The sequence below is a fragment of the Entelurus aequoreus genome, linkage group LG12 (assembly GCF_033978785.1).
Source record: "Entelurus aequoreus isolate RoL-2023_Sb linkage group LG12, RoL_Eaeq_v1.1, whole genome shotgun sequence".
Taxonomy (NCBI): Eukaryota; Metazoa; Chordata; class Actinopteri; order Syngnathiformes; family Syngnathidae; genus Entelurus; species Entelurus aequoreus.
The window spans coordinates 36808879-36825222 of record NC_084742.1 but is presented as its reverse complement, the minus strand read 5'-3'; the positions used below and the strand labels follow the sequence as shown (position 1 = coordinate 36825222).

The following is a 16344-nucleotide window of genomic DNA, read 5'->3' as shown; positions in this document are numbered from 1 at the left end:
GTTCCCTCCTCAGCATCTTTCCAAGGTGGTGGCGGTGGAGGAGGATAGTAAACTCCAATGCTGCACCTACCAGAGGCAACACCTTCAGCGCCATCTGCGCTGCACTGAGGGGATTTCATGCCAAGTGAAACATCGGACGTAATCCTTGCCGCATAATCCCAACATTGAAAATGGTGTGTTCACCTGCAAAACTCGACTGGAACCTGGTCTGAGGTACAAAGTCAGACTGGATGACGCAAAGGAGAACCTTCCTTAAATCGGGACCTCAACAGCAACATTAGCCTACATAAATTTGACTGATGGAGAAAACCTGTGTTATTTATTTCCCTAAAGTGTACCTTATTCAAAGAGGTTCATTGGGTCTGTTTACTTCCATACCTGACGGTTTCGGCTACAACTGTTGCCTTCCCTGTGATCGTCACGTGATGTTGCTGTGACATGTCTGGTCAGCTGATTTAAACAGTTTTTGGCACCATCTGCACTGCACTGAGGGGATTTCATGCCAAGTGAAACATCGGACGTAATCCTTGCTGCATAATCCCGACATTGAAAATGGTGTGTTCACCTGCAGAACTCGACTGGAAACTGGTCTGAGGTACAAAGTCAGACTGGATGACGCAAAGGAGAACCTTCCTTCGATCGGGACCTCAACAGCAACATTAGCCTACATAAATTTGACTGATGGAGAAAACCTGTGTTATTTATTTCCCCAAAGTGTACCTTATTCAAAGAGGTTCATTAGGTCTGTTTACTTCCATACCTGACGGTTTCGGCTACAACTGTTGCCTTCCTTGTGATCGTCACGTGATGTTGCTGTGACATGTCTGGTCAGCTGATTTAAACAGTTTTTGGCACCATCTGCAGTTCCACCTCTTCAGGACTCTTCCAGGTGTGGGAAAGTTGGTACACCCCCTCGTCCCGGTCCCTTGTGACAACCTCTGAGGAAGGCAACAGTTGTAGCCGAAACCGTCAGGTTCGGAAGTAAACACACAGGTCTGGGTATAAGAACAAAGTTACGTTAAAGTCCCAACGATAGTCACACACACACTAGGTGTGGTGAAATTAACCTCTGCATTTGACCCATCCCCTTGTTCCACCCCCTGAGAGGTAAGGGGAGCATTGAGCAGCTGCAGTGGCCGCGCTCGGGAATCATTTTAGTGATTTAACCCCCAATTCCAATCCTTGATACAGGGAGGCAATGGATCACATTTTTAGTCTTTGGTAGGGATGTCCGATAATGGCTTTTTGCCGATATCCAATATTCCGATATTGTCCAACTCTTAATTACTGATACCGATATATACAGTCGTGGAATTAACACATTATTATGCCTAATTTGGACAACCAAGTATGGTGAAGATAAGGTCCTTTTAAAAATAAAAATAAAATAAGATAAATAAATTAAAAACATTTTCTTGAATAAAAAAGAAAGTAAAACAATATAAAAACAGTTACATAGAAACTAGTAATTAATGAAAATGAGTAAAATTAACTGTTAAAGGTTAGTACTATTAGTGGACCAGCAGCACGCACAATCATGTGTGCTTACGGACTGTATCCCTTGCAGACTGTATTGATCTATATCGATATATAATGTAGGAACCAGAATATTAATAACAGAAAGAAACAACCCTTTTGTGTGAATGAGTGTGAATGAGTGTAAATGGGGGAGGGAGGTTTTTTAGGTTGGTGCACTAATTGTAAGTGTATCTTGTGTTTTTTATGTGGATTTAATAAAAATAAAATTAAAAAAAAACCAAAAAAACCCGATACCGATAATAAAAAAAACGATACCGATAATTTCCGATATTACATTTTAAAGCATTTATCGGCCGATAATACAACATCTCTAGTCTTTGGTATGACTCGTCCGGGGTTTGATCTCACAACCTTCAAGTCTCAGGGCAGACACTCTAACCACAAGGCCACCGAGCAGCTTACCCATTAACAAATTGCAGTGTACTTAATTGGCGTGTGTAAACACCTTCCTTTGGCCCCTATAAGAAGATTAAGGAGCGAAGGGATTGACATTCCTGAACATCAACATCTAATGTCTGTAACTAGTCCCTGCATGCCATGGTTGACCGCATGCCTCATGTTTGCCGAATGAGCAGGATGTGGATACAAGAAAGCAAAATCCAACCAAATTTATGACAGCCGGCTCATTAAAATGCATGCTAATGCACCAAATCCCTGGTGTGCTGTGAGCGGTAAGAAATGTGTTGTTCCGTCACTTTAAATTTGAAGTGAACAGAATCCATAACTGAGCCGCACGGTGGCCTAGTGCTTAGCATGTAGTCAGAAGATTTGGGGGATCTGGGCTCAAATCATCATTTGGACATCTCTGCGTAGAGTTTTCATGTTCTCCTCGTGTGTGCGGGGCTTTTTCCCGGGTACTCCGGCTTCCTCCAACATTCCAAAAATATGCATGTTAGGTTCATTGAAGACTCTAAATGAGGGGTGTCAAACGTACGGCCCGAGGGCCAGATCAGGACCGCGAACAGGTTTTATCCGGCCCGCGGGATGAGTTTACCAAGTATAAAAATGAACCTGAAATTTTTGAAAGAAACATCTGTTCTAAATGTGTCCACTGGATGTCGCAATAGCAATTATTTGTATCTTTGTAGATGATGCTACATATGTAAAAAAAAAATAAACCACATGATGTTAGTACATCAGTCGAGGAAAATGATCAAACTACATAAATTACACCCTGTAATTGATTTTTGATATTTTTTGTTTATCTTGATTGACCAATGAGTTGACTGTTGAACATTATCCCATAATTTATTCAGAAAATATAAATAACGACAAATAGATTATTAACCGCAACATGTAAGTGTAAAAAACCCCCAACACATTATGATTTGTACATTTTCAGAATGTGTTTGTTCTATTTTTAAAAAAAGAAAACAATCTGAAGTTGTCTTTGTTTTTAAGTTATCGTGCCGTGATTTTACCACATGGATATTTTTTCTCCAAGTGGCCCCCCCCATCTAAAATGATTTTGACACCCATGCTCTAAATTGTCCATAGGTATGAATGTGAGTGTGAATGGGTTGTTGTGCTCTGCGATTGGCTGGCGACTAGTCTAAGGTGTACCCCGTCTCTTGCCCGGAGTCAACTGGGATAGGCTCCAGTTTACCCACGACCCTTGTGATGATAATCGGTATACAAAATGGATGTAATCCAGAACGTTCTACAATCGCAAGACTAGGTTTTAAACAAAACTCTTACCAATAGAAGACTGGATAAACATGGAGAGTAAAAACAGTGTTTATCAGTTACGCACAAATCTTCTCCCTACAAAATGTTTTTTGTGCAGCGTATTCATTTCATGCTTAGATTTTTTCTCCTCTTGTTTTTGTTGGTACGTGAAAATTAAAATTACATTTTTTAAAGCCAATGGCAGTTTTACGAAACCGGTTGGTCCAAGGGCTTTTAAAGTTAAAGTTAAAGTACCACTGATAGTCACACACACACTAGATGTGGTGAAATTACTCTCTGCGTTTGAACCACCTTGGTCAACCCCCTGGGAGGTGAGGGGAGCAGTGAGCAGCAGCGGTGGCCGTGCTCAAGAATCATTTTTGTGATTTAACCCCCAATTCCAACCCTTGATGCGGCGTGCCAAGCAGGGAGGTATTGGGTACCATTTTTATAGTCTTTGATTCGACTCTGCCGGGGTTTGAACTCACAAACTACCGATCTCAGGGCAGACACTCTAACCACACGGCCACTGAGCAGGTTGGGGATTACTTGTGTAGAACTCAAAGAGCATTCTATCTATACCAGGGGTGTCCAAACTTATTCCACTGAGGGCCGCACACGGAAAAATTAAAGCATGCGGGGGCCATTTTGATATTTTTCATTTTCAAACCATAACAAAATATATGGATTTTGTTTGTTTTTTACCTTTAGGGCTCCCGGGGACCATAAAGGGTCTAAGTCATTAAAATGTTAGAAACAAGTCAAATTATTATGTATTTATTTATTTAATGCTTACAGTAAATCTCTACAGTATATCAACTTCAGGTTGATATAAAGTTTTAAAAAACTAAGTTTTTAGGCCTTTTCTGTCAAAGACAACTTAGTTTTTTATAATAAAACTGAAATATGCAGTATTTCCCCCACTGCCCAAAACATTCAGAAAGCAATGTTTGATGTGAAGTAATTAGAGCCTTAAAAAGATCAATAATGCAAGACACCACTGATTCATTATTATTTTTGAGTAATCACAGTGAAAAGATAATTAAAACTCCATTAAATATATTTGGGATCCAAAAGGTGCCCCACTCAGAAAGTGACACCGTGGGACGGTGTGGCGAAGTTGGGAGAGTGGCCGTGCCAGCAATCTGAGGGGTACTGGTTCGATCCCCGCCTTCTACCATCCTAGTCACGTCCGTTGTGTCCTTGAGCAAGACACTTCACCCTTGCTCCTGATGGGCCTGGTTAGTGCCGTACATGGCAGCTCCCGCCATCAGTGTGTGAATGTGGAAATAGTGTCAAAGCGCTTTGAGTTCCTTAAAAAAGGTAGAAAAGCGCTATACAAGAACAACCCATTTACCATTTACATTTTTATTAGTTTTTTGTTTTAACTTTCAACACTTAAGTTACGAGCTCAACTTCAGATATATCTGTCGATTTTACGTTTGAACTATTATTTTGTTTGTTTTATGCTTGTCAAATAAAATGTTGATGTTTTTGCTTGGCAACCACACAATATATGCAATATTTCCCACATAAAACATTTTAAAGTGAAATATTTGACATCATTGGAGCCTTGAATAGATCAATAATTCATTATAACATTGATTTCTTTTTTTTTTTGGAGCATTGGCAAAAAAACAAAAATAAAGATAGACAAAAGAAAAAAAAAAGCCTGCATGGCAGCTTTGTGTCAACATTGCAACTTTTTCTAGTTAGATTTCACTTCATTCCACTTTTTTTAATGTTTTTTTTTCATTTTTGCAATAGCATTTCCAGAATGTGTGGCGGGCCGGTAAACAATTAGCTGCGGGCAGCAAATGGCCCCCGGCCCGCACTTTAGACACCCCTGATCTATACGAAAGCATCTGTGAAGGAGGCTCACTCTAAGTAGTGCGACTTGCAAAAGCTGGTGTTTTCACATACAGTATGTCTCCGACTGCAACAGAGTGTTCCCATAGTGTGAGGGTCTGCGAAAAGCAACCAGACGTCTTTTACTGTAAGCGTGGGTGTTTCAGGACGAAGTGAGAACGTGTGCTACGAGAGATTAAAAAGCCAGCGATGACGGATGCGGGGGCCTGCAGCCAAGAGGGGATGGGGGAGGGGGGGTTCTTCTCAGGTTGGCGCGTCGATGATTACATGAGGAGGGGGGGGGGAAGAAACACACACACTGCAGCTTTTGTCTTTGGACTGTTACGATGTACAGTACTTGCAAGCTATGCAGGTTTTGTCAATTTGTGTTCCGTCTAAATCAGGGGTGTCTAAACTTTTTCCACTGAGGGCCGCACACGGAAAAATTAAAGCATGTCGGGGCCATTTTGATATTTTTCATTTTCAAACCATAACAAAATATATGGATTTTTTTATTTATTTTACCTTTAGGAGTCCCGGGGACTATAAAGGGTCTCAGTCATTAAAATGTTAAAAATAAGTCAGATTATTATTTTTTTCTAATTATTTAACGCTTACAGTAAATCTCTATATCAACTTCAAGTTGATATAAAGTAATACAAATAAAAAAAAATGTTTTATGGCTTTTCGGTCTAAAACAACAATTGTAAGATTGTAAAATTGTAACAACAACAACAAGCAGTTGCCTCGCGCACAAGTAAGTAGTGATTTTAAAATATTTTTCTTTTCTTGTATCTTCTGACCAGTAAGCATATCGACAATGACAGAGTGAGAACAATCACATTGCATTAATACTGATCGAAAGCTCGAACAAAAATCAGCTGCCTCTGGTACAATTAAGCAGTGATTTTAAATAATGTTTCTTTGTGCACAGCATTTAGTTATTTGACCCAATCCAAACAACCTTATAATGGCGCAGAAAAGAAAAAAAAAGTTCAACCAGCACAAAAAGTCAACACAACCTGCTCCCTGAATGTTGTGGACATTACAAAAAAAAAAATCGAAATTTTAATATTTTTTGCAAGGCATGATGGGAAAAATGCAAAATACTCCACAGTTTGGTCCCCGGACACATTTTTTTAGCCCAATGCGGCCCCCCCAGTCAAAAAGTTTGGAAAGCCCTGATGTAGACAATTACAGCGTGAGAAAGCTACTGCTAATTTATTTTAAAGGAAGCAGCCAAATTTGACAGAACAGGGGCCCACAATGATATCTTTCAGGGGGCCCGTAATTTCAAGCGACGGCCGGCATATTCTCATTAGCGTGAGACTAAAAAGTCGTCATTAAGTATCAAAAGATTCCATGGAACGACAACAGTTTCACAAGTTAGCTACACTTTAAGCCAGGGGTGTCCAAACTTTTTCCACTGAGGGCCGCACATGGAAAAATTAAAGCATTTGGGGGCCATTTTGATATTTTTCATTTTCAAAACATAACAAAATATATGGATTTTTTTATTTATTTTACCTTTAGGGGTCCCGGGGACCATAAAGGGTCTCAGTCATTAAAATGTTAAAAATAAGTCAAATTATTATTTTTTATTTAACGCTTACAGTTAATCTCTATATCAACTTCAAGTTCATATAAAGTAATAAAAAGAAAATGTTTTATGGCTTTTCTGTCAAAAACAACTTAGTTTTTTTATAGTAAAACTGAAATGTGCAGTATTTAGTAATTAGAGCCCTAAAAGTAATACAATAAAATACAATACCACTAAATATATTTGGGTTCCAAAAGGTGCCCCACTCATAAAGTGAAACATTTTTATTAGGTTTTTCTTTTACTTTCAACACTTAAGTTACGAGATCAACTTCAGATATACTGTATATGTTGATTTTATGCTGGAACAATTATTTTGTTTGTTTTATGCGCTTTTGTCAAAGAAAACTTTGATGTTTTTATATGGCTACTATACAATATATACAATATTTACCACATAAAACATTTTAAAGTGAAATATTTGAAGTAATTGGAGCCCTGAAAATAATTCATTATAACATGGATTTTTTGTCATTATTTTTTTTTTTTGAGCAATGGCAAAAAAAGAAAAATAAAGAAAGACAAAATTTAAAAAAACAGCCTGCATGGCAGCTTTTGTGTCAACATTGCAACTTTCTTATTAGATTTCACCTCATTCCACATGTTTTAATGTTCTTTTTTATTTTTACAATAGTATTTCCAGAATGTGTGGCGGGCCGGTAAACAATTAGCTGTGGGCCGCAAATGGCCCCCGGGCCGCACTTTGGACACCCCTGGTCTAAATGTTGCTGTGTTTGACTGAGGCATCTGAAAAGACACAAGTGGTTCGTGTTTCCTCTGAGTGTCACAGAGAAAGTCGGAGATGTGGCGGGAAGTGTGAGCAATGATGCGGATGAGCAGATGTGGAAAAAAGATGATGTGGGATGACATGAACGCTAACATTAAACTGACAATGTGACATGGCATGAGAAACATGACATTAAAGCCGTGACTTGACATGAGACCGGTAATGATGTCAGGTGAAATGCCAGAAAATGTGAGATGTGACAAAGTTGACATGGAAGTGATGACGCGGGAGGAAATTATGTTGCAAAACTAGGCATGTCAAACGGTTAAAGTATTTAATCGTGATTTATCACAGTTTGTTCATGGTTAACTCAAGATTAATCACGATTGAGCACAGATAGATTTTTCATCCTTTATTAGGTGCACCATAGACAGATAATTTCAAAGTTTTTCATTACCATGACTGGACAACTAGTTTTCTTTCGTGAAATGTTGTTTAAACAGCTCAACACAAAATAGACATAAACAGGCTTTTAATGACAATGACAAATTACCTGCACTGTGTTGGTGTCCTGCCGGATATTGTAATTTGTAGGAGTACAGAATTTGTATTCCCGCTGTAGAATGACTTGCATTCAGAGGAGAAGAGCAATACCCTGTTTGGATTCCAGTTTCGCACAGTTATAACACAAAATGTCGATTTTTACGTTCAGGGTTTGATGGTTAAATGTTCAGTAATGTAATCTGCAACATTTCTATGAATAGATGTTTTTGATATTGTGTACATTACATGTTGTAAAAGGTAATGGTCTTCATATAAACTATATTGCCAAAAGTATTTGGCCACCTGCCTTGTATGAACCTGAAGTGCCATCCGATTCCTAACCCATAGGGCTCAATATAATGTCGGTCCACTTTTTTACAGCTATTACAGCTTCAACACTTCTGGGAAGGCTGTTCACAAGGTTGTGGAGTGTGTTTATAGGAATCTTCGACCATTCTTCCAAAAGCGCATTGGTGAGGTCACACACTGATGTTGGTGGAGAAGGCCTGGCTCTCAGTCTCCGTTCTAATTCATCCCAAAGGTGTTGTATCAGGTTCAGGTCAGGACTCTGTGCAGGCCAGTCAAGTTCATCCACACCAGACTCTGTCATTCATGTCTTTATGGACCTTGCTTTGTGCACTGGTGCACAGTCATGTTGGAAGAGGAAGGGGCCCGCTCCAAACTGTTCCCACAAGGTTGGGAGCATGGAATTGTCCAAAATGTTTTGGTATCCTGGAGCATTCAAAGTTCTTTTCACTGGAACTAAGGGGCAAAGCCAAACTCCTGAAAAACAACCCCACACCATGAATTGATTAACGTGGACCCCGACTTAAACAAGTTGAAAAACTTATTCAGGTGTTACCATTTAGTGGACAATTGTACGGAATATGTACTGTATTGTGCAATCTACTAATAAAAGTTTCAATCAATCAAACCATAATTCCTCCTCCACCAAATTTCATACTCTGCACAATGCAGTCCGAAATGTAGCATTCTCCTGGCAACCTCCAAACCCAGACTCGTCCATCAGATTGCCAGATGGAAAAGCGTGATTCATCACTCCAGAGAACGCGTCTCCACTGCTCTAGAGTCCAGTGGCGATGTGCTTTAAACCACTGCATCCCACGCTTTGCATTGGACTTGGTGATGTATGGCTTAGATGCAGCTGCGCGGACATAGAAACCCATTCCATGAAGCTCTCTGCGTACTGTACGTGGGCTAATTGGAAGGTCACATGAAGTTTGGAGCTCTGTAGCAACTGAATGTGCAGAAAGTTGGCGACCTCTTTGCACTATGCGCTTCAGCATCCGCTGACCCCTCTCTGTCAGTTTACGTGGCCTACCACTTGGTGGCTGAGTTGCTGTTGTTCCCAAACTCTTCCATTTTCTTATAATAAAGCCAACAGTTGACTTTGGAATATTTACGAGCGAGGAAATTTCACGAGATTTGTTGCAGAGGTGGCATCCTATAACAGTTCCACACTAGAAATCACTGAGCTCCTGAGAGCGACACATTCTTTCACAAATGTTTGTAGAAACAGTCTCCATGCCTAAGTGCTTGATTTTATACACGTGTGGCCGGGCCAAGGGATTAGGACACCTGATTCTGATCATTTGGATGGGTGGCCAAATACTTTTGGCAATATAGTGTATCTGCATGACAATGTTTTAACCTTCCCTATTTATTATTAAAATGTAATATTCAAACTGCTAAACATTCTGAGATTGTGGACTATCAATTAGAACCGGCTATAAAATAAATATACACTTTATTTCAATCTGCCAGAAAACATTTATTTAGGTAGAAATATCACAGATCCATCCAGGACGTGAAAGACTTCCTGCTTGCCGTCTTTCTTTTGTGTTGAGCTTTGATTCCACCTTACTAAAGCAGTTAGTGTAAAAATCGACATTATGTTTTCAATGCACTCAATTGTAATCTAAAGTAAGAAGTAAATTCCACCTCTCAACAAGCGGCAAAGCGCGCCAGCAGGCAGTTAATAAAATAGTCTTGTCGGGAGAATAACTTGCCATGTAGGTATGTGTGTAAAAATGTTTTATAAATAATTGATTTACATAAAATCCGACAAGTCTTGTTGGGACGATTGCAGTGATACAAGTATAATTGTTCTGCGATAAACAAAGAAAGTTATACAATTTTAAACCTGTTGCAAATGCACCAATTTATGGTGAACCTCTTCAATACAAAGTCAATGCGGCTCAATATTTTAGGTGTGACTGTTTGTTAAATCCGACTTTCAGAATATCATAACTTTCCTAATATTTACTCGATTTTATAAAGGTTGGTGTCATTATCATGTTACAATGCCTTTAAATACGTTCGTTACATTAATTACTTCATGGAATTAGTGTAGGACGTGATGGAAAATGTGGGTAAAGATTAGGGCTGTGAATCTTTGGGTGTCCCACGATTCGATTCAATATCGATTCTTGGGGTCACGATTCGATTCAAAATAGATTTTTTTTTTCAATTCAACACGATTTTTGATTCAAAAAGGATTTTTTCCAGATTCAAAAGGATTCGCTATTCATTCATTACATAGGATTTCAGCAGGATCTACCCCAGTCTGCTGACATGCAAGCAGAGTAGTCGATTTTTGTAAAAAGCTTTTATAATTGTAAAGGACAATGTTTTATCAACTGATTGCAATAATGTAAATTTGTTTTAACTATTAAATGAACCAAAAATATGACTTATTTTATCTTTGTGAAAATATTGGACACAGTGTGTTGTCAAGCTTATGAGTTGCGATGCAAGTGTAAGCCACTGTGACACTATTGTTCATTTTTTATAAATGTCTAATGATAATGTCAATGAGGGATTTTTAATCACTGCTATGTTGAAATTGTAACTAATATTGATACTGTTGTTGATAATATTCATTTTTGTTTCACTACTTTTGGTTTGTTCTGTGTCGTGTTTGTGTCTCCTCTCAATTGCTCTGTTTATTGCAGTTCTGAGTGTTGCTGGGTCAGGTTTGGTTTTGGAACTGGATTGCATTGTTATGGTATTGCTTTGTACTGTTTTCTTGGATTGATTAATAAAAAATAAAAATAAAATGTTTTTTTAAATAATACAACAAATCGATTTTTTAAAAATGAGAATCGATTCTGAATCGCACAACGTGAGAATTGCGATTCGAATTCGAATCGATTTTTCCCCACACCCCTAGTAAAGATGATGATTGGTCCGACTCGACGTGTCACATCACAACAGCCAGGAAGAGTAAGTTGGCGAGTCTAAGAAAAGTAATTGTGCAAATCTATCAATTTAAAAGATATTTGGCAGACAGATAAATGTATACATTATATTTATGGGGATTCCAATGAACTATTTACTCAAAATATATTTTTTTTCAGGCGAGTTTTGTCGAGTGTAAACTTGACAACGGTTGTCAGAGCATAATGACCGAAGCATTTGTCCTATCCCAAAATGACGATATTCTGGATAAACTACGATATGTGTACTATGTCACCAGTATTACTGTATAGTGATGATGAAAACAACGCCTACGCAGTTAAACTCTGAAAACAGCGTTCCAGTCACTACTCAAGGTGGCGCGATCAAGCATGAAACACTGAGTGACCACTGCGGAGAGACGGCCAGTGGCGAACACACACATTCCTATACCATGGCTTTGAACAATGGATTTCCATAATTTTGCATTTTTGCTCACTATTTTCCTGCTTGTGGCTCAACAGTAGCTGAACACCATTACATTTCCCACACTACGGAATGGACAGAGGGTCAAAAAGAAGTCAGTACGCATGTGCGTTAAAACAAAAATGGTAAAGGAACTTCAAGTTAACGTGTTATGTTAAAGTAATGAGATAACATGGCAGATGAGATTACATGAGAAAGGTGGGATAGAAGTAGACTTGGGCAGTAGCTAAGCTATGTAGTTTAACTACATTTCCAAGTAGGTTGGCAGTGGCTTTGCTACTTTTAGAATGAGTTGCGATTTCCGTAGTTTAGCTATTTTTAGACCCATTTAGCGAGTAGCTTAGCGAAAAAGCTACAAGCTACAAAAGAAAAGAGTGAGAGAAGAGAAAACAAAGAGAAATGGACTGCAAAACCAGGGCAGGGGACAAAAAACACGAGCAGGCGATTTTAAAAAATAAAAATAAAAAAACGTGGTGGAAGATGGTAGAGGGACTCTCTCCCTCAGATTTTTATTTTAGTAATGAAGACGACGTCTAGAAAACCCACAATGCGTCTACTTGGCCACATTTGGACAAACGTGTGCGTCTGGATAAAACAATGCCCAAAACTTTCATTTTAGTTGTTTACCTTGTAAGGCCAAATCAAAACTGACAGGACATAAAATTGATGTGACCGTAATTTTCATAGCAATTTTCTAGGAGTCTGTTGAGTCTCTGTTTCGTAACAGACAACACAGGTTATCATATCATCAGAATCAGAATCAGAAATACTTTATTAATCCCCGAGGGGAAATTACAATTTTCATATGCCATGTAAAGTTCAGTTCAGTTCAGTTTCAGTTTGTCGAACATGCATACGATACAATGTAATGCATCACATATTTCCAGTTGTTTCATTACAGCACGTCTGAAAAGGAGTAGGAAGAAACAGAGCTTATTTAATCCTATCCCTTTTCATACCATAGCAATTGTATCCAATTTCCTTGTTCTCTCTAACAGAGCAGTGAACAAATAAATAATATACCATATTAAGTAAACAAATATTAAATACATAAATAATCTTTGTCTCAAAAAAAAAAAAGGACTAAAAAAGGGTTCAAGATGTTCATAACTTGTTCTGTGTACTTTGTGAACACTTGTAGTTTGAACAATCTCTTTAGGTGAATCATATTGGTGCTTTGTTGGATTTCTTTGCTTAATCCATTCCATAATTCCACATACCGGTATGCTAAAGGTTGTAAGTGTTGTACAAGAATACAAATGCTTTAAATTAGATTTTCCCCTAAGGTTATATTTCTCCTCTTTTGTTGAGAAGAATTGTTGTACATTCTTGGGTAGCAGGTTATAGTTTGCTTTATACGTCATTTTAGCTGTTTGCAAATGCACCAAATCGTTGAATTTCAATAATTGTCATTTAATAAAGTGTTTGTATGTTCTCTATATCCAACATTATGTATTATTCTAAATGATCTTTTTTGTAACAGTTGGTGAATGAAGCGTACATTTGTAGTTAACTCAGATATGGTAACACTAGCGAGCAGTAGTTAGCATGAGAAAGTTAACATGAGGTATCAAGATGACATGAGCAAGTTCATGTGAAATTGATGATATGACCGTGAAGTGCAATGACATGAGAAACAGCAGGTGAAAGTAAGTTTTCCAAGAGTCTGTTGAAGTGTGATGATAATCATGAGAAATGGCATGTGAAAGTACGAGTCTGTTGAAGATACATTTCTGTTTTGTAACAGACAATAAAGATGATCGTATCATTCAAAGTTATGTGACAGGAGAAATATGATGATGTGATGTATGTGAGAGATGATGTTGAAGATGAGGAGCACAGTGAAAAAGATGACTTGAGGAAGTTAATGTGAGATTGATGATATGACAGTGAAGTGTGATGATAATCATGAGGAATGGCATCTGAAAGGAAGTTTTTGAAGAGTCTGTTGAAGATACACTGTGTCTGTTTTGTAACAGACAAAGATGATCACATATCGTATCATACGAAGTTATGTGAGATGAGAAATATGATGATGTGACATGTGAGAGATGATGTTAAAGATGAGGAGCATATGTGGAAAAAGATGACTTGAGGAAGTTAATGTGAGATTGATGATGTGACAGTGAAGTGTAAGGACCTGAGCAAGAGGATGTGAAAGTGCTGTGAGGTGGGACATATGAGAGAGATGATGTTGAAGTTGAGAAATATTGTTACAAAGACAACGTGACAAGACGTGAGGAAAGTTAACGTGGAATTGACGATGAGGCAGTGAATTGTGTTAGGGACCGCCTTGAAAACGAGATGCTGCATCTCAGGGTGCTATCCCAAATACATTGAGTTGGATTGAAATGTGATGACATGAGAAACGGCATGTGAAAGTCGGGGTCTAGAACATGAAGTTCTGTTTTGTAACAGACCTTAAAGGTTATTATATCATACGAAGTTATGTGAAGTGTGATGATGTGCCATGACATGTGAGAGATGGTCTTGAAGATGCAGTACATGTGATAAAGATGACGACATGAGGAAGTGAAGTGTGATGACATGAGAAACAGCATGTGAATGTAGGTGTCTCGAACATGAAGTTCTGTTTTGTAACAGACCGTAAAGGTTATCATATCATACAAAGTTATGTGAGATGTGAAGTGTGACGATGTGCCATGACATGTGAGAGATAGTCTTGAAGATGAAGTACATGTGATAAAGATGACGATACGAGGAAGTGAAGTGTGATGACATGCTATGAGAAACAGCATGTGAAAGTAGGTGTCTCGAACATGAAGTTCTGTTTTGTAACAGACCATAAAGGTTATCATATCATGCAAAGGTATGTGAAATGAGAAGTGCGATGATGTGCCATGACATGTGAGAGATGGTCTTGAAGATGAAGTGCATGTGATAAAGATGACGACATGAGGAAGTGAAGTGTGATGACATGAGAAACATGTGAAAGCGGCAAGACATAACGTGAAATGACCGGAGGGAATGAGGACAAATTGATGAGGCCTTAGGAAAGATGATTCCAACGTAAGGTGACACCGCATGAGAAACAACATGACCATGACGGCATGACGCATGTCTGTCTCATGATCTGCAAAAGAGGACGTGAGATGACATAAGAGAAAGATGAGAAAGAAATGATACAATGAGAAAGACACACAAAAAAAAATGATCTGCTTGTATTTGATATTTGTGATTAGTTGTTTACATGAGAAACGACACGTTGAAGTCTTGAGGTTGCTGACGTTTTTGTTTCTAGAGCGCCATGGGCCATTTTTGTTTTGTTTGGTTGAATCACGGCTGCTCCGTGAGATAAATCAGTGGACTGAAAATGGCATTGAGGGAATTTGCTCTTATTAAACTCCCCTACTAAGCTGCTTTGTGGGGGAGAGTGCGTGTGTGTGTGTGTGTGTGTGTTTGTGTGTGATTTATGTTTTATATCAATAAACACGCTGCACTGTAAATGCTAGCCAAAGACCAAATAGTAGCTCAAGTCCTGCTCTGTCTTTCCTGCAAAGAACAGAGCAAATACTGATAACAAGTACAAAAAATATTACAATAAATTAAAAAAACAGACACAAAAAAGCAATATTTGTGGACGCTCCAAACAAATGGACTGCACAGCCGATGGAATCCTTCCTCCTAATTAAAAACATTTTTCCTCTCATGTGATTTGACTTTTACACCCCGTTCTTATTGCCCTCTGATTGCTCTGCACTTCTTTTAATCATCCTAATTGTCTGTGTTTATTGTGGCAGTTTATTTTCATATGGGTTCACACTCATTACATTATATTTTTTGCTGGTGTCGCTTGTGTTCACGCAAAGATCATTAAATTGCTTTTGTGCATGAAATGAGCTGTGAAAAGGAAGTGGTTGGTGTATTAATTAAGTTGTTATTGTTATGAATGTTATTACTTTGTCCCAACACCAACCCTGGGGGCGTGATTGGCTCACTTCTCACCTCGGGATCAATGCGCTGGCTGACAGCGAGTCGCCCTACAGGCGTGTCCTCGCTTTTTCTGCCGTATACTCGGTCTCGTGTCAAGCCACACCTCCGGAGCAGCGGATCAAGATCATCCATTTGCCTGCAGAAAAATATATTTTAAGAGGAAGCGAGACACACATCAATCACAAAATAGTCTGACATGTTTGGGATTGTTAGCTCATTGTAGGCCAACATGGTGTTGAACGGCCCTAATAGTAAACACTAACCATGTGACGGTGGGTTATGTTCTGTCAAAAGGGTCAATTTCATCAGTGCTAAGCCAGCCGGCCACCTAATGGACTGCACAGATGGAGCACCATTACACAAGGATTTGTGTGAGTGTGTGTGTAAGAGAAATTACTGCTTCAAGCCTACTTTTAGATGTTGCATTTTATCTACGACAACCCTTTGTACCCTCCATCAAAGCAATGCTATTAAAAGTTTTTAATGTTCATGGTGTGAGTGCGGAGAAAGATGCTTCAGAGTTGACCCTCCTGCAGGGTAATGTAACCGCTATTAGCTGCAGCGATACACAGACTTGTGGTCAGGGCTCTAGCCAAGCTATTGTCTGTGGCAAAGCACAGCGGAGTGAAGAGAATGCGGTCACCAAAAGAACATGTTAATGATGTAAGCATGAGAGAGAGAAAAAAGAGGCCAATTACTAAAGAAAAAGTTTTGGTGTAAAAAAAGATGCGCGGAATAACGGGAGGGGTGACGATGAGACATTTGGATTGATTTGAGAAGGA

General features: G+C 38.8%; 1 protein-coding gene across 3 annotated transcripts in view; it reads right to left on the bottom strand.

Moving 5' to 3' along the window:
* Window positions 1–16344, bottom strand: part of htr2cl1 (5-hydroxytryptamine (serotonin) receptor 2C, G protein-coupled-like 1) — a 218888-nt gene that overhangs the window by 31094 nt on the left and 171450 nt on the right. For all 3 annotated transcript variants that reach the window (XM_062065908.1, XM_062065906.1, XM_062065907.1), the window contains one exon: window positions 15575–15698. The gene's annotated coding sequence lies outside the window, so the exon portion shown is untranslated. The remainder of the gene's footprint in view (window positions 1–15574; window positions 15699–16344) is intronic.